This window comes from Pleurodeles waltl, chromosome 3_1 (genome assembly GCF_031143425.1).
Source record: "Pleurodeles waltl isolate 20211129_DDA chromosome 3_1, aPleWal1.hap1.20221129, whole genome shotgun sequence".
Lineage (NCBI taxonomy): Eukaryota > Metazoa > Chordata > Amphibia > Caudata > Salamandridae > Pleurodeles > Pleurodeles waltl.
The window spans coordinates 128,460,413-128,479,331 of NC_090440.1; the positions used below are offsets into that span (position 1 = coordinate 128,460,413).

General features: G+C 45.2%; 1 protein-coding gene across 1 annotated transcript in view; it reads left to right on the forward strand.

Moving 5' to 3' along the window:
- The first annotated feature begins 367 nt into the window (after positions 1-367).
- Positions 368-18,919, forward strand: part of BBOX1 (gamma-butyrobetaine hydroxylase 1) — a 448,234-nt gene continuing 429,682 nt past the window's right edge. The window contains exon 1 of the mRNA XM_069221961.1: positions 368-518. The gene's annotated coding sequence lies outside the window, so the exon portion shown is untranslated. The remainder of the gene's footprint in view (positions 519-18,919) is intronic.

Below are 18,919 nucleotides of genomic sequence, written 5' to 3' on the forward strand. Positions count from 1 at the left end.
GCTGACTTGAACAGCAGGAAGGTATGCCGGAAAAGCCTGCATGATCCTGATTTTCGCTGGCTATTAGATTCCCTCGCATGTCACTCCGCAATTTTGTGTTCTTTTTGGTTCGTCCTGCGTTTGGTACTGTATCCAGAAGGCTAACAAGTGACGAATGATGCCTTAAAACCACCTAACATTTTCAGGCGATAATTGACCCTGCTGCTTTTCCACGACAAATGGTGAAGAGAAAACTGCAGGGTAATCTGTTCTTGCGCGTGCAGTGATGCATGCACGCCAGGCTCCAGGCTGATGACCTTTCACCCACTTCCTGGTCACATTACGTCACGTCGCCGCTCTCTCAGCCAATACAGTTGATGGAAGATTATTCAGCTGCTGTCACTGATTATTCTGGTAACTCCCCTCAGCGCCTTGTGACCGAAGGATTCAATATATGTTGTAATAAGAACTCGGTTCACTTCTGGCTGCCAGCGGCAACGAGCAGCGCGGGCTTCCAGCATAAAGCAGAGTAGTTCCAGGTAATATCACTTGTTTTCTTTGGTGTCTTATGAGGGAATCATGGGAGGGGAGAGGCCCTATCACTGACAGTTGCTATTCTTGTTGCCTCTTCTTGCACTTACAGACGACTAAGAAGGCGTGTGCAAGCAAAAAGTGATCGTCTCCAGCTGTCTGTTGGGTGATAGCAGGAAAGAGGGAAATTGGGAAATCCCTGTATTTGCCAATTTCTAGTTCCCCACACTCTCTTTAAGTCAATCTACTTCAACTAATATTCATAGCCTTCAATAGCCAACTGGGCAACAAATAATTCAGGTTAAATTAATTTGGTGTCTGCTAACTGGACATTCTGCAATTTTATAGGTGGCAATTTAAAATAATAAGATGCAGCATTTTTAACATCATGCCCAGTAAAATAAGTGAACTTTTCTACATATGTTTTAGTACTCCCCTCTAGCGGTCCTATTGTGTGTAATTGTAAACAGTTCTCCGGGTGCTGGTTTTATGTAAAAAATTGTCAGAAATGTGGTAACAGAACATTTTCCATAAATTGCTGTTATTTGGTAAGCATCTTCACTTTCAAACACAGTATAATGTACAAGCTTAAAAAGCAATGAATCTGTGTTTTAGAATGCTAGGAAGAAGATTGCTGTCCACCTGCAGAAGACTACTGTTCTAGTCTCATGTCTGGTTAAAGGTGGGCGAGCCAACAAATATACAGAGAGCCAGGCCAGAACCGAGCCAAGGGTCTGGTGCGGATTTTAGAGCCCGTGCATGGGCATAGCCCTGAAAATGTTTGCTATGTAAATCACACAACAAACATCACTTGTAATACGATAACGTTGCTTTGAAGTTTAAACAAGCATTTGCAATGTAGTAGGTCTCGCATTTGGGAGAGTTAGAGCTATTGGCGTTGTAAATGACATTGCCTTTTACCCAGTGGTCGAAGTGTATAAAAAAAATTATGGAAACTGTGATGCTGCATGCAGTGGGGGCGTGGTCAGTAAGCGTTGGGGCAGGGTCAACAGTGTGGCAAAAAAATATATTCTGTATGTTTTTTTGGTCTTTCACCATCAGATAGCTGCATATAAAATAACATGCAGCTTAAATGAAAAATAAACAAAAACATTTGTTATATATTGGGAAATGTGCTACAGTACATTATGAAACCTCTATTAATTAATGCACTACTGTAACCAGAGAGCCACGTAATTAAGGGCCTCATTATGAACACGGCGGGAATCCCCGCCGTGTTCATGCTGGCGATGATCCCGCCGGCCGTATTACCAACATTCCGCTGGGCCGGCGGGCGAAAACAGTGTTTTCGCCAGCCGGCCCAGCGGAATGCTAGGCCAGGACATTGCCGACGGCTCCGTAAATCGGGCAGTGACCTGCGCGACGGGGCTGTGCACGGGGGCCCCAGAGCACCCCTTCTGCCAGCCTTTCCCTGGCAGGGGAAACCGCCAGGGAAAGGCTGGAGGAACCAGGGTTCTTTATCCGGAGGGCCACACTGACCTGTCGGATAGAGAAATCCACCATCGTCAGGCTGCCTGTCGGCGGTAGTCCGGCGGTGGCAGAGGGCCGCCTGTGGTGGTCTTCCTTTGTTTATAATATGGCAGCCAGACCACCATGCCGGTGATTTCTGCCACCGCCGGCTTTGCGGTCTGGACCACCATTTTCATAATGAGTCCCTAAGTCTTGGTCGCTGCAGAGGAGAAAAGTGCCTTGTGTATTTTTAGTGCTGTAAGGTCACAGCCTATGACAGAAAGCATGTGAGTATGTAATTCATTATTTTAAACTTGCATTACACACAGAATAACATAGACTGCTACAAAATGTGCAAAATGTTTAAGATAACATGGTACTTCCAAAATATAGAATTCAGTGATATCCAGAGTGTACATAGTGCAGTTGTTTTACATTACTGACCCTTAAACACCTCCAGGTGTAGTAAGCGCAATATAAAAATACAATTACAATTAAAAGTATGCTCTTCACAGCCCAGTTATTAACTCTGTGCCCTACCACTCAAAAATAAAAAATCCTTGTCAGCAAAAAGCTTCGAATGATTAGGTCAATTAAAGTCAATACCATCTCCAAAGCATCCTTTTCCTTTACAGGTTAAATTATGATCCTCTCCAGCTGTCTGTTGGGTGATAGCAAGAAAGATGGAACATCTCTGTGTTTTAGAATGACAAGAAGAAGATTGCTTTCCTCCTGCAAAAGACTACTGTTCTAGGCTCATGTCTGGTTAGAGGTGGTCGAGCCAACAAATTTACAGGGAGAGCCGGGCCAGAGCTGAGCCAAGGGTCTGACGCAGGTTTTAAGGTGTAAATGCGGTTGGTCAAAGCGTTTATACCATTATCTACAACGGCTAGAACTTTCTGGAGGTTTTTCTGATATATTTGCTCAACCAGGCAGCGGGTTCTTCTTGTGAAAGTTTCCAAAATGTCTCATATATTGCATACAGGAAGCGCTTTGTACGTGGTCTTCTAGGGCCTAACAAGAAATCTTTTAAGTCTGTTTTTTTTCTGGCAGGGGGCTAAGGTGTTCTTCTTGACATTATTTACCCACGCTCAATGTCGTCATAAGTGTTGTTGTGAAATGTAAAAAGGGTCGGCTCTACTCGTTCTAAAACCCCCTGTGGTGTTTACAAAACACAAATGACAACCATTTGTATCCACTGCCCACCATACCCACCCATTTTGACCTGATAGTGTTGAATTAAATGTTCTATTTTGGACGCACCAGTTTAGCTATTCTTCAGTGACATTTATAATCTTTTGCCACTTGTCAAATTTAGCTGGTGATGAAATACTGTGTGCATTCAATTCCTTAATCTTTGTTAAGCCTAAACAGCTTGTTTGTTGTACAGTTTCATTCAAAAATATTATTTGCAGCAAAATAAGGCATGCTCTAAACAAAGCTTCCCATCCCTGTATTTTCTAATTTCTAGTTCCTCACACACTCTTTGTCAATCTACTTCAACTAATATTCACAGCCTTCCATAGCCAACTGGAAAACAAATAATTCAGATTAAATTAATTTGGTGTCTGCTAACAGGACATTCTGCAATTTCATAGGAGGCAATTTAAAATAATAAGACTCAGCATTTTTATCATCATGCCCAGTAAAATAACTGAACTTTTCTACATATGTTTTAGTACTCCCCATTGGCAGAGTTGAACAATGTTCTTATTGTCTGTAATTATAAACAGTTCTCAGGGTGCTGGCTTTATGTATAAAATTATCTTGGAAATGATGGTAACAGAACATGTTCCCATAATTTGGTGTTGTTTGGTAAACGTCTTCACTTTCAAACACAGTATAGTATGCAAGCTCAGAAAACATAGAATCAACTGTTTTCACATGCCAATCATGAGAAACCACCCCAGGTTATATTATTATATCATTCATTGAAACTTTAAATATATATGGAATTTGAATCATTTCCTTTGACCCAAATATATCAAAGGGAACTTTATCCCAAACAATCCCATCAGGAATAGGAGTAGCCAAAATGTTCGCTAGGGACAAGTCTCTTCAGACCTTATGTGAGGATAGGTAAAGTTTCAAAACCTCATCCACCAGTTTCCGGCAAAAATATCCAGAGGCAAGTTTGTGCAAACTGTTGGAAAATGGGTTATTGGTAAGGGCAGGTAGGTACCTACACTTAGCAATAGGCCACTAACCTCCACTAAGGTCCAGTTAGGTCTCAGTAAATTAAACCCAGCTCAACCCTTGGTAGCTTGGCAACGAGCGTCAAGGCTTAACTTAGGAGACAGAGTGTAAAGCATTCAAATATCACAAAACAGTAATTAAATAAAACACAGGAAACAGTTTAAAAATCCAAAACCAATTTATAAAAATAGATTATATTTTTATCTTTAAAATGACACCAAAACGAATAAAATCGGATAAGGGGAACCGGAGATATGAATTTTTAAAGAATTATTATTTTTTAGCGCCTAGAAACAAAAAGCGCCAATCGGGTCATCTGGTTGCACCTCGACCGGGGCAAAGTCAAAGTTCAAGGCCGACCGCGATGGAGCCCTGCTCGGCTACAGGCCGCGGGAGGCCTCGGTTAAAAGTTTACCTTCACACTTAGTCTTTTTTTCGAAGATTTTCTTCAGCGGGACGAACCTGCCAGTCCAATCCGACCTCCTGGAGCCCTTCTCCGGGTACGCGATGCTGGAATCCTCGGTGGACATTTTTACCTTCGGACTTAATCGTTTTTTCGAGGTGAAAATCCTTCGACCGGGGTAAACCTGGATCTTGATCTGACGTCCATGGAGCCCTCCTCGGATACGCTGACTGGGAGGTCCCGGTCAACTTTTTACCTTCGGACTTAGTCTCTTTTTCAGAGATTTTTCTTTACCGGGACGAACCTGCAAATCAGGCCGGGTCGCGGTTGAGGCAAGCCGGCTAGAGTTGCCGCGGCAGGTCGGTTCCTCTATGGAGCTTTTTTTCAAAAGTTGTCCAAACTTCTCCACACTTCTGGGGCTTCTCCCAGATGTCCTTTTAAGGTTCTTTTGAGGTCCACAGCTCACCCCAAGGGTCCAGAAGTTCTGAGATGGTCCTTGAGGGGTGCGGACTACAACTCCCAGAATGCACCTGGCGCAAACTCCTTTTTGGCCACTGGACAGTGGTCAGCTGGTCGCTTTCTTCAGGAGTTGGTGCAGGGGACTCTGGATAGCAATTTTTCACCTGTAGCAAACAGGGAGTCCCTCCTTGAACCAGTTGAAGCCAGGCAAAGTCCTTCTTGTGGTGAAGCCCAAGTGTGCAGCTGGTGCAGTCCTTCTGAGTGCAGGTTCCAGGTGCAGGCCAGGGGTCCAGCAGGGCAGTCCTTCTTCTTCTGTTGTTCTTCCTTCTTGGATATGGTAGGGAACTCAGGTGTGGGTGCAGGTCTGCCAGTTTTATCCTTGCTCCTGGGTGAAAAGCAGGGGGGTCCTGGTTCTCCAATCAGGTGCAGGGTCCTTCCCCCTGTGATGACCACTTCCTGGGAAGTGTGGCAAAAATCAATTCCAGGAGGCAACATTCTCTAAAAATCCATCATGGCTGAATCTGATTTTTGGAGGTTACATCTGGCTGAGCCCACCCACTGGTGTGGCTAAAAATCATAAACACACCCCTCTCCTAATATAATCAAGGGGGCACCCAGTTGTCTGGGGTTGCAGGATGTGGGGGTGTTGCTGGGTGCTCCAAATGTCCTTCTCTGCCTTTGAAGACCAGTTTGGCAGCCCTCCCCCTTCCTGCCTCACCATCTGCTGAGGGGAGATTCCTTCCCACAGGCACATTCCTTTGTGTGAAGCCAGGCCACTTCACACCTCATCAAGGCAGCTTGCCCAAGCTGCTGCAGGCTGGCCAATCAGAGCACAGCAGCAAAAACAATGCAGGGCTGAAATTGGCAACTTTTCAGGTAAAGTTTAAAACTCTTTACCTGAACAAGTTATATTAAATCCCACAACTGGAAGTTGTGGGATTTATTACAACAATTAATTTGATACCAAATTCTTGGTATGCATCATTTAAGGAGACTTTAAAAATTAAAATAAAGTCTCCCCATTCTAGCCTATGAAGGCCATTTACTACAATGAGGGAAAAACAAATTTGGCTGTTTTTACCTCACCAGGGCTTATAAAACTATTTTTATAAAGTCCCTGCTTATAGTTACATGGCATCCAGCCCTAGGGGCACATAGGGCACATCTTAGGGGTGACTTATATGTAAAAATAAGGCAGTTTGAGACTTTGGAACTACTTTTAATTCCAAAGTCGAATTTGCATATAACTTTAATTTAAAAGCAGCTAGCAAGGCAGGCCTGCCTTTAAAATGACACTGGGCACCTCAGCAGTGCATTACCTATGTGGCCCCTAAACCTACATGCCCTACCATATACTAGGGACTTATAGGTAGGTTAACTTAGCCAATTATAATTAGCCTAATTTGCATATTGATTTTACACAGAGCACAGGCCCTGGGACTGGTTAGCAGTACCCAGGGCACCATCAGAGTCCGAAAAACACCAGCAAAAAGTGGAAAATGGGGGCAAAAAGTTAGGGGGCCTCTGCAATCAGCCCTGTTTTCTCACACAAACATTGAAGCCAGTGTCGGAGAAGGAGCCCTGGCAGATGTATCCCTTGTTGGTTTGTAGTAAACAATTCCATCCGTTTGTGTAGAGTTTGAGAAAAATAGCTCTAAACTTTGGACATTTCTTGTCAATGATGTAGAGACAGGTACTAATGAAAGTTCATTTTCCACCCACCCCAAGCTCGGGGAAATCTTGTCACTGTTAGTTACATTTTGGAGAGGCGCATCCTGACTGGTAGAGAGAGGGGTTTGGGAACCAGGCAGCGGTCATAGAATGACACTGGTACTCTGTGTAGGAAAGTGCCACTGTTGGCATGGTTACCCCCCCACTTTTTGCCTGATATTGAAGTCAACTTTGATTGAAAGTGTGCTGGAATCCTGCTAACCACTCCCCAGCACCAGTGTTCTGTACCTTTGTTTTCACAATTGGCACACCCACGGCACCCAGTTAAGTCCCTGGTAAAAGGTACCCATGGTACCAGGGGCCCTGTGGCCAGGGAAGGTCTGCAGCATATCTTATACCACCCCGTGGGGACCCCTCACCAAGCAAATGCACACTGCCTTTCCAGCTTGTGTGTGCTGTTGGGGAGAAAAAGGCAAAATCAACATGGCACCCGTCTCAGGGTGCCATGCCCACAAAACACTGCCTTTGGCATAAGTAAGACACCCCTCTAGTAGGGCTTCAAGCCCTAAGGCAGGGTGCAGTATACCACGTTTGAGGGCATAGCTGCATGAGCAATATGCCCCTACAGTGTCTAAGTCCATTCTTTGACATTTTAAGTGCAATGTAGCCATATTGAGCATATGGTCTGGGAGTTTGTCATTATGAACTCCATAGCTCCATAATGGCTTCACTAAATACTGGAAACTTCTCAGCACAATAAACCCACACTGATGCCAGTGTGGGATTTACTGAAAAATGCACCCAGAGAACATCTTAGAGATGCCCCCTGTATGTTAGCTAAACTGCGAGTGCAGGACTGACCAGTCTGCCACTTTCAGAGAAGTTTCTGACTACATGGGGTGAGAGCCTTCATGATCTCTGTGGCCAGAAACAAAGCCTGTCCTGGGTGGAGGTGCTTCACACCTCTCCCCTGCAGTAACTGTAACACTTGGCTGTGAGCCTCAAAGGCTCAAGCATCGGGTTACAGTAACCCAGGGCACTCCAGGTAGTGGAATTGTCCGCCTCCTCCCCCAGACAAAGCCCCACTTTTGGCAGCAAGTCCAGTGGGACAATTAGGGAAAACAGGGAGGAGTAACCCCTGCTAGGACCACCCTTAAGGTGTCTAGAGATAAGGTGACCCCCCTCCCTGCAGAATCCTCCATCTTGGTTTGGAGGACAGGGACTAATAGGGTTAGGTTTGTGTCCACCTCCCCAAAGGGAGTGGACACAAGAAGGGTGTAGTCACCCTCAGGGACAGTAGCTATTTACCACTGCCCTCTTACCCCTGTAACGCCCTTAAATCCTTGATTTAAGGGCCTCCCTGAACCCAGCTCACCAGATTCCTGGTGACCTGACAAGAAAGAAGAAGGACTGCTAAGCTGAATCCCCAGCAGAAAAGAAGAAAGATGCAAACTGACTCAGCCCCAGCCCTATCAGCATGTGTCCTGCTTCAAAGAACCTGCAAAAAGGAGGTGAGGTGACGCTTCCTGCGGGACCAGCGACCTTTGCCAAGCTCCAGAGGACTGCCACGTGCTCCAAAGACCCAAGAACTCCAGTGGACAGCAGCCCTGTCCAAGAAGAAACTACTACCAAGGGACACCCGGTACCGTTGGCCGGTGACCAGGTGGCCGAACCAGCTAGAGAGAGTCCCCAGGCGATTGTAAGCAAGTGCACACCCTGGGTTGACCTCTCCACCCCACCACGACGACGCCTGCAGAGGAAATCCCGAGGACCCCCCTGACCGCAAAAGCTCCGGACGAAGATATCCGACGCCTAAAAGACCACTGCACCCGCAGCCCCCAGGCCTTGGAGAACCCGACCTCCGGTGCAGCTATGTTCAGTAGGTGGCCCTCCTCCCTGTCCAGCCTATGGTTTGCCCAAGTTGACCCTCTGGACCTCGCATGCAGCATCTGAGTGACCCCCGGGATCCCCTCACAGGCCAGCATTGGAAACCCAACGCCTTGTTTGAACCCTGCACTGGGTCGCCCCAGTGCCGCTGAGGGTGTGTGTTTGGTGCCTACTTGTGCCCCCCCCCCCCCCCAGTGCTCCTCAAAGCCCCACAGGTCTGCCCTCTGAAGTTGCTGGTACTTACCTGCAGCAGACCTGATTCCCAGCGGCCCCAGTCTCCATAGGAGCCCATGTTAAATTTGCCTCAACTTTGACCTCTGCACCTGGCTGGCCCCATGTTGCTGGTGGTGGGTGTTTGGGGTTATCTTGAACCCCAACCTGTGGACTTCCTAACCCCTGTAGACTGGAACTGTAAGTCAGGTACTTGTAAATCATATTAACGTTTCTTCCTCCCTGGAACCGTTTCAGAAAATTGCATTCTGCTACTTTTAAAACAGATAATTGCCAATATTTCAAAAACTGTATGACTTATCGATTTTAAACAACGTACTATTGATACATGTGTGAAATACGAATCTATTGAAGTACTTACCTGCAACTTGAATCTTGTGGTTCTAGAAATAAATTAAGAAAATATATTTTTGGTATATAAAAACCATTGGTCTGGATTTAAGTCATTGAGTGTGTCCTTCTGTTGCTTGTGTTTGTACAACAAATGCTTCGCACTACCCTCTGAGAAGCCTACCTGCTCGACCACACTACCACAAAAGAGAGCATTAGTATTATCTACTTTAGTCTCTGTCAAGCCTTTGGGGAACCCCTGGACTCTGTGCACACTATATCTCATTTTGATATAGTATAAAGAGTCCGCTTCCTACACTGTGTATTCCCAGGACTGGGGCCAGTGCTCAATATACAGGGCAAGCTTCCATTTTTACAGCAATCTTTTCACACACTAGATCCCCAACTTTTGGGATCCAGCTGGGGATGTTGTTGGTGAATCCATCATTCCCAAGGTGGCAGCACATGCAGATGAGTTTTCATTAATGAACTGTTGTAATTCCTGCAAGACAGTGACATGTTAATTTATGTCAAACGGTTTGTCTGTTGCCATTACACCAGGGCCATCAAGTTCAGGGGCATCCATAAAAATGCTGAACAGTAGCTCATATGGGGTGTGCCCTCTCAAAGGCTTTCTGGGCAGATTATTAAGTGCTCTCTGTACTCAATGCATGTCTTTAAGGCAGCTACCCATACCTAGTAATCCTGCTGTTAAGGATCGCTTGAAGTCTTGGTTTTTCGGCTCCACCACCGCATTTTCCTCTGGATGATAAGGAGATGAGATTTGGGCCCTATTCCGAACAAAATTCTGCAACTGCATGTGTCCTGATGAAGACTTGCAAATCTTAAATAACAGAGCATCAGCTGATGTATGTGGCCATACCTATAAAAATCTGAAGTAAGAATCAACAGCGACTAAGATATATCTGTATACACCATCAGGTGTTAGGGACCACAATGGTCCAAGCACACACAGTGTAGTGGCTTGTTAACAAATAGGAGGGGTGTCTGCAGCGGCCGTTTCATGATGGACTCTCTTATTTGTTGGCAGATGTTACAACAAAGGACATACTGCTTTGTCTATACAGACCTGGCCATGAATAGCTTTTTTGCAATAATGAAATTGTTGCCGCCACACCTGCATTGGCAGAAGCAACCCCCATGCGCTGCTTTTATTAGATCTAATCTATGGTCTTGGTTGGGGATCACATGATCACCCACCCTAGGTTTGGTTGCAAATGCAACATTTTGGGCCCTTTGATGGTAGGAATATTTGACAGGATATGCCTTTGGCAAGAGTTTGCTGTCAGCCAAAGCTTTAACAACAGCCAGTGTTTCATCATCCAACCTAGTCTTAGAACAAGTAATCCCAGCAACAGAAGCCGTGGCTACTGCTGACTTGGCTGCTTCATCAGACAGATTGTTTCCTGGCCCATTGGATGTACTAAATGTGTATTTGGTAGCATCTCTTTTAGATCTGCTACCTTCTCCCACAGAAGTATGTGCTTAATGGTGTTCCCTTTTGAATCTTTCCATCCATTTTGCTGCAGTAATGCAGATAGTCATTGAAGTACTGGATACATTAATGCAAATCACAACAGTGAGTGTTAAAAGTCCAGGATCTGTATGTGCAAGTGCCAATAATTGAGCCTTAAGCTCTGCCAACTGTGCAGTGCAGTCCCCTAAAGTCTGCGTATATGTTTTTGGGGTGGAACTTGCCATCCCTCATGAATCTGCTCACAGCCACGCAGGCAGTGGAGTATTATTGTTTGATGCCTACTGCTGGTTGTCCTGAACCGTCAATGTAAGAAATCTTTTCGTATTGATCAAGCGGCAAAATGTTTGTCAATGTTGGGTATTCAACTTTATATTGAAGGAATTCTTGGATCTGAAGTTTTGGATCAAAAACATAATCAACATCAGTGGCCATCAGAGAAGTTGCCAAAACTGGGAACTGCCCGAACATCTCTGGCTGGTCTACAAGACTTCTTGACGACCTTGACCTAAAAGCAAAAGGAGACATTGTTAAACGCATTGCCTGATTTTATATGCATTTTTAAAGTTTTCTTTAATTGATTCCTATGGTGCGTAATTTTCTAAATTTTGAAAAATCATAATTTAAAAAGTACTTACCCGATTTTGATGAACTTGGTCTTCAAATTTTTATAAAAATCTGAAGTGTATTTGGTCTTGACTTATTCTTTTGAGTGTGTGTCTTGCTTTATTGATACTGTGAGTACAACAAATGCTTTTCCGTTCTCCAAGATTGGCCTAACTGCTCGACTGAGCTACACTTCTTGAAACTTTGCAACTTTTGGATTATCCACAATCATGTCGCAGTCTGGGGAGCCACCAGCAGTTGCTGCTGATTTGGTATTTGAGCAGGAGAGGTTGGAAACTTATTCGGTACCTCACCTCAAGAAATTCTGTAAGGAGCTCAAGTGTCCTATTAAAGGCCTCACTAGAAAGGGGGAACTACAAAAGGCACTGAGGGCTTGGTTGGTAGCAAAAAAGGATGATGAGCATACAGAGGAGGAGAACGTTGTTGTGGAGGGAGACAAGGAGAACCTTTATGAGGATTTGGTCGATAACCAGGAGCTGCCTGGGAGGAAGGCATCTTCCAGGGAAAACAGCAGTGTTTCCTCAAGAGGTTTGACCCCAAAGGAGCTGGAAGACAGGCGGGAGGCTAGGCAGCTCCTGATGAAAATAGAGAAGCTCAAGCTGAAGATGGAGCTTCAGTTGGAAGTAGCCAGGTTCAAAAGGGTGGCAGAGAAAGAGAAAAATGCTATAGAGAAAGAGAAAATTTCTATAGAGGATAAGAAAATGCGTTTAGCTCACAAGCTGAGCTTGATGGTGCTGGATCTAAACAACAGGTCCAGCACAGATGTTGGCTTCAGTTCAACAGTATGGACTGAAGGGAAGGTGCATATACCCAAGGATATGGTGAAGGATTTTGTTTAGGTGGGTGACATAGATCAGTGGTTCAGGGGTTATGAACTGGCCCTGAGGGTGCACAGGGTCCCAGAGAGAGATTGAGGGGCAGGCCTGTGGAAGTACGTCTCAGTGGAGGGGAGGGACACCTTGTTGGCCAGAGTAGTATAGGATCAGATGAGAGGTACCTGACATGAAGGGTGCCCTGACCAGGAGGTATAGTCTCACGGCAAAGAGTTACCGGATAAAGTTTAGGGAGAGTGCTAAACTGAGTTCTCAAACTTGGGTGGAGTATGTTGATTCTTTCTGCGGATTGCTGGAAGTTTGGGTGAAGCAGTGAGGTAACAGACTATCAGGGGCTGTGAAATGTAATTGTGTGGGAGCACTTGTCTAGTCTTTGTTTTCCAGAGATGCACCTGCGCTTGATTGACAGCAAACTTACTGATCCCAGGAAGCTTGCCAAAGAGATGGACTGCTGACTCAGCATCAGGGTTCAAAGTAAGTTGGATGAGGGAGACTCAGCCAAGGGTGGGCAGGGTCCCCAACAGAAGAATGAAGGGGGCAAAGCTAAAAGTGAAGAGTTCTCAAAAGGGTCCCAAACAATAAAAGTTGGTTCCCTTCAGGAAATCCTACAGGGAAGGGCCCCCTGAAGTTTTTCACCTGTGGCTAGGACGGGTATTACAAGGCGAGTCCCAAGCGGGCACAATCCCCCACCAGTGGGCATTCACATGGGTGGCCAGTATTGCGCTTGGGGAGGAGTTGGCCCTAGTTAGTGGTCGAGAGTCAGCAACTGCCCGCTGTCATCTGGTGTCTCAGGAGCAGATAGTCCCTAAATGTGGTCCACCAGGTTTTAGCAGTAGACAACAATGAGCACCAATACTTGGCAGCTCAGGTTCCTTTTTAATGGGGGGGGTCTCAGGTTCCTTGAGTTCATCCATACCTGTTGAATGTCTGCTAGGGATCGACCTGAAGCATACTGCCTGGAAGGAGGTAGGACTTAGGTTGCACTTGGAGATTTTGGGATTGCCAGAGTGGGCGTGCATGACCACACTGTCCATGGCTACCAGAGAAGATGATCAGAAGAACCAAGAGCCCAGGTGCCTGCCAGGAGGAGGAGGTGCATTGGGTGCAGGAAACCTGCTCCTGAGATTTACACAGTCCTAGAGGAGGCTGACCCTGAACCTACAGGGGAAGAAGTGGCCAAACTAGGGGACCTACCTGAGCTGACCTCATAGCAGCAGGAAGGAGGCCCCACCAGGGAGGAGTTCTGTGCTATGCAGAAAGTGTGACCCACTCTAGAGGGTCTTCAGAAGCAGGCCAAAGCCCAGGCAGGTGGTGACACCTCTGGATTTCACCTGATGTACTGGGAGAATGTATAGAGAGCCGAAGGTTGTTGAAGCTGGGACAGCCTGAGTGCTGGTGATACCCCAGGATTTCACAGCTTTCCTACTGGGTCTGGCTCATGATGTGCCACTGGCAGGTCATTGGGGCAGGATAAGATCTTTGACAGGCTTCTCACCCACTTTTATTGGCCCCAAAAGAGGAAGGCCTCAGATGCATTTTGCAGGACCTGTTAAACCTGCCAGATGAGTGGCAAATCTGGGAAGAGGTCCAAGGCTCCTTTTCTCTTGTTCCCTATCGTGAGCACCCCTTTTGAGCTGGTAGCTATTGACATTGTGGGTCCTCTGTATCCCAAGACAGCCACAGGAAACAGGTTTATTCTGGTCTTGTTGGACCGTGCCACCCAGTATTTGGAAGCTATCCTCTGAGGACAGTCACTGCACCCACTGTGGCCATGGCACTTATGGGCATCTTTACCCATGTGGGTTTCCCCAAGGAGATGGTATCTAACCAAAGTCCGAATTTCACGTCATTGTGCTTAAAGCCATGTGGAAGATGTGTGATATTATCTATAAGTTCACCACGCCTTACCTCCCACAAAGTAATGGGTTGGTTGAAAGGTTCAAACGTACCCTGAAGGGCATGATTATGGGTCTCTGTGATTCTGCATCGCGGAAGGCCTTTTGTGCCTCGCAAACGGCGTTTTTCGCCGTTTGTGAGTCGCAAAAGGCTTACTACATCTGGCCCTAGGTTGTTCATCAGTGCTGTGCAATGTGAGTTTTGTATAGCATGTGCGTGTGTGACTGTTTAAGTGTCTGTAGTCTAAGACTATAATGTATTAATGGTCCGGTTTAGCTACTGGGAATAAAGGATTATTCATTGGGGAGATGCAGGGTTCAATTACGCCCTGGTACTCTAATTTTGTGAGAATTTCTCTCACTGGTGCTTTTGCATGATGTTTTATTGGATATTGGGGTTGAGGTTGGGGTTGATTTTTAATAGGAATAACATGGTAGGGGGAATCTTTGTCCCATCCTACGTGGTGAGATATAAAGCGGGTGCCTACGCCAATGCCCTATCGATGGCATAGGATTCTGTGAGCTCTTCGGGAACAGAAGGCGAGAAAGAAGGTTTGATAACGTCTTCCCCATGTGGGCAGGTACAGACAAATTCAGGTGGCCAGTCATGTTTGGCCAACCAAATACCATATATATTTACCACGCGATCCTAAAAGATTGCGTCTGTTGTGCGTTCAATGTCTCATTCTAACTGTAGCTTTATTTTGTACACCCTACCAGGCGTGGCGACACACATGTCCGCAGTTTCTACTTGTAGAAAGTCATCAGTTGCTTTCACTTCCAGATGCTCTAGAAGATTCATTATTGTGACCTCTACTGCGCTGTCTAATAGCGCTAGTGTCCACTTCTTGTTCTTCAATAGAGCCCTCTTCATGAGTGGCATGTCAAACTGCAACTGCTGCCACCTTTTTCTTTTTAAATTGGGGTTTTTGTTGGGAAGGTTTCTCTTCCTTTTTAATAGAAACCTCTGTTGAGCGTTGTGATTCCTGTCTCGGTTTCACGTACTCTGTTCTTCGCTCTGACCGCCCACCTCTCTCACTGCGTTTTTCCAATGAGTCCTGAAAGGAACGAGATTGGCGTGTATCAGTATATTGATAACTTTTAGGTGTTTTTATATTATCTCTATTTCTGAGATTATATCTATTCTGCAGGATCTCCATGTGCGGAGATTCTCCTCTTTCTTTATTAGGAGTTTGTTGTTTTTCATCCCAGCGTTTCTTGTTACCCTCAGGAGCTTGCTTGGTAAAATCTTTATAAGATTTACCCTGAAGTTGTGGTTTTGTTGGTCTGGCCCCCAGACTATCTCGACCAATGCTAGAGTAGGTCTCCGTGATAATCTTTGGCAGCTCAAGTTCTTGATCCTGTTGAGGAACATCCCGGAGCCACATGCGCTTAAAATAATTGAGGACACTGTGGCAAAATTGACCATTAATTGCATCCCCAAATCCAGCCCTGTATTCATCTTGAATCTGTTTCAACACTTCCAGTTAGTTGGCAAGTGTTGGTGTACCGTGTGCGGTAGTATAGAACGCGGCAAATACCGTGCCCCATGTATTACAGTTATCTATTGTGGGAACCATCCCAAATGGTAAGCACATTGTTAGTATTCTGTGTTTATCCTGAGGTCCCATATGGGGAAATACTGCTTCCTGTGCATTTATTTTTTGAGCTAACCAGAACGGAATTTCTTCTTGTTTGGTGGGTACCTTACCCATGATCGACTGTACAGTTGCAGGGTTAATACCTGGCTTCACTGCATGTGGATGCGCTGGAGCAGCACGTACTACGATTGTATTCAATGTTTGCATTACAAACTGTACAAAACGTCTTTATATTGCTGTCAGATCAGTATATAAACGATGGACTTCAGCTACCGTTAGGTTTGCTGCAGCAGGGTGAGATGTATAAGTAGCCAATAAAGGCCAGGTAGGACCATCATTACTTAGAGGACCTAACCTAACAGGTAAAATTGTGTACTGCAGGAGATTTGTCATTGTTGCCCCTTGACAGAGTTGACTTCCAGGAAGCAGCCCCGTCAGGTGAACTGGGCAGAGGTGTGCCAGATCCCTTTTGACAACATGAAGGAGGCTATGTGAACAGCGTCCGTGCTCAAAGCTCTCCAAAGAGTTTTGGTGCAGATAGACGCTTCAGAGCATGGTGTGGGAGCCATGCTCTTGCAGCGAAATGAAGAGGGCCTAGATCAACCAGTAGCCTTCATTTGTAGGAGGTTTCACAGGAACAAAGGGAGAGCGCAATAGAAAGTGAAGCTTTTGCTGTGGTCTGGGCACTGAAGACGCTAAGACCCTACTTGTTTGGGATTCACTTTCAGGTTCAGACAGACCACAGGCCCCTCAGATTGGTAATGCAGATGAGGGGTGAAAATCCTAAATTGTGGAGGTGGTCGATCTCCATACAGGGAATGAACTTTATGGTGGAATAGCGTCCTGGCATAGAACACACCAGTGTTGATGGTCTGTCCAGGTTATTCTGCATTAGTGATGAGAACTCCCATGAGGTTGGGTAGTTCTCCCCACCTTCTGCCAGACCTGTCAGATGTGTCAGACCTGTCAGCTTTGGTGTGGTTTCCTCTGTCTTTTTGGCTTCTGACTTCCGGTTTTGATCCTGTGCTGGCTTTAGGACTCTGGGCACTTTAGCACTGGTGACCAGTGCTAAAGTGCTTTCTGTCTAAATCAGTGGTTCCCAACCTTTTGACTTCTGTGGACCCCCACTTTATCATTACTGGAACCCGGGTTCCCCCACTGAATCTTAATTTGAATCCAGGGACCCCCCCACAGAGACATTACTGAAAGCTGGAGACCTAATCTGTTAGTATTATTTAATTTTCTATGCTGCCGCGGACCCCCTGAGAAGGCGTCGCGGACCCCCAGGGGTCCCCGGACCACAGGTTGGGAACCACTGGTCTAAATGATGTTGGTGATTGCTTTATCCATGAATGGCATATTTGAGTTACTAGTAAGTCCCTAGTAATGTACACTGTGTGTGCCCAGGCCTGTAGATCAAATGCTACCGGTGTACTGGTGTGTTTTACATGTCTTGATAGTGAAAACTGAATTTAGCAGTATTTCACTATTAGGCCTATTTCTCCCAACAGGTTAACATGAGGATTGCCTTGAAATGTCTTGCAAATGTAATTTCCTACTGGAAGCGGAGGTCTCTGAACTCACAATTTAAAAATACATCTTTTGGCAGGGGTGTGGATTTTAATAAAATATTGACTTGTCCATGGGACAGGTTGCTTCTTCAATCTACTTGTCCTCTAAAAAAATCTACTTATCCCTTTGATGCCATGTAGTGCTGCGACAAATTATAGCAGCCATCTCATTATGTAAGAGCTCTGATAATAGCCCCTCTGATTACGCCAGGGCTACTACCATAGTAGGGCTTGAATGCTTGCAATTTTAATCCTTACTATAGCAATTACCTTATTTTGTCACCATTCCGCAAATCTACATACTGGGGCTGGAGGAAGCAGTAAGCAATAGTTCCAGTGCTGGAATGCCTTTGAGTCTGCAAACCTACTAACTTGCATGTTTTAAGGATTTTTTACCAGCTCTCCTCCAATCTTTTCCCATAATGAAAAAGGTTGGAAATTTACTCCTAACAATGGCAGAAGTAGAAGTTCTTCCAGGGTTGGGATTAAAGTGGTTTGAGGGAAAGTGAACTTGTAAATGCTCAACAGATTTTCGCATGAGCAAATCTATACATGCATATTTGCTCGTGCTAAAATACAATTCACAAATGTTTTCTAGGAGTACGATTTCCTGGTCTACGTCTGTGAGGTCATGAAAACCACTAATGCAAAGACATACCATGGGTGCACTTTTGTGACTTTCTTTAAGAATTGGGTCCTTAATTAGGTCTGGTGTTAACAAGGATTTTTTAATTAAACTTCTATTTCTCTATTGGCTGGCTTTACTGTGAGTGATCACCTTCTGCTGTTCCACAAGGAGCATATTGGCACACAAAGTAATTTTGTTCAGTGCCAGGAACTACTGTGGCAATCAGTGGCAAAACAAAACTGGAGGGAGCCCCTCTCCAGACTCTCTCAAGGCAGGTGCTGTGCGAGGGGGCCTCCTGAAGGGGGCTGCTGGGCCTTTGATACACCACTAGTGACAATGTGTGCTTTTTGAGACCACAACTTTTTTTTCTTTTTGCCAGTGTTTGCTACAATGGTGAGTGCCTGGCAGCTCTCACAACAATAAAGTATTACAGAAGCCATGTCAAAACAATATATGCATTGACGAAACCAAAAGACTCACAAAAAATGTCTGATTGGTTGCATTTGTCAGTGCTTGTTTATTTTCATGCTTCCCAAAATCGTGTTGAAAATGGTTACACTGAGTTCCCATTAGGAATATTTTTTGAAAATACTAGCATGCATCAACACATTTTGCTATCTGATGCTTCAAAGAAATAGCACCTAAAATTTCATAATAGTGAAACGATTTGTTTTCTACTTGCATTTTTTCTGAACATTTTATTTTGAAAGCAAAGAATCATCACTCTTGCTTACAAGCTTCTGCAAACATTTGCATCTAATCAGAGAGAATTCTGGGAGCATTATACCTAGCCTCATATTTTTTTTTTTTGCGGAACCACTGTCAGTAGTGCAGTGTGACCTTAAAACATTTATTTACAGCGCTCACTCTAATAATGAAGGATTCTCATTAATGAACCATAAATACAGGTTTGGACAGCATTAACATTAGCTTAACACACAATTTACCTCAACTGCAGACAGTTCCCTTTTCTGTAAACTTGCATCCAAAGGGTATGTGCTGCAGGGGGTTGGGTCTACTTGTCCCAAGGACAAAATAAACATTAAAACTTGTTGCCCTTGACCCCAAACAATATGTCCTGGGCATGGGGCGATAGGAATTCCACATCCCTG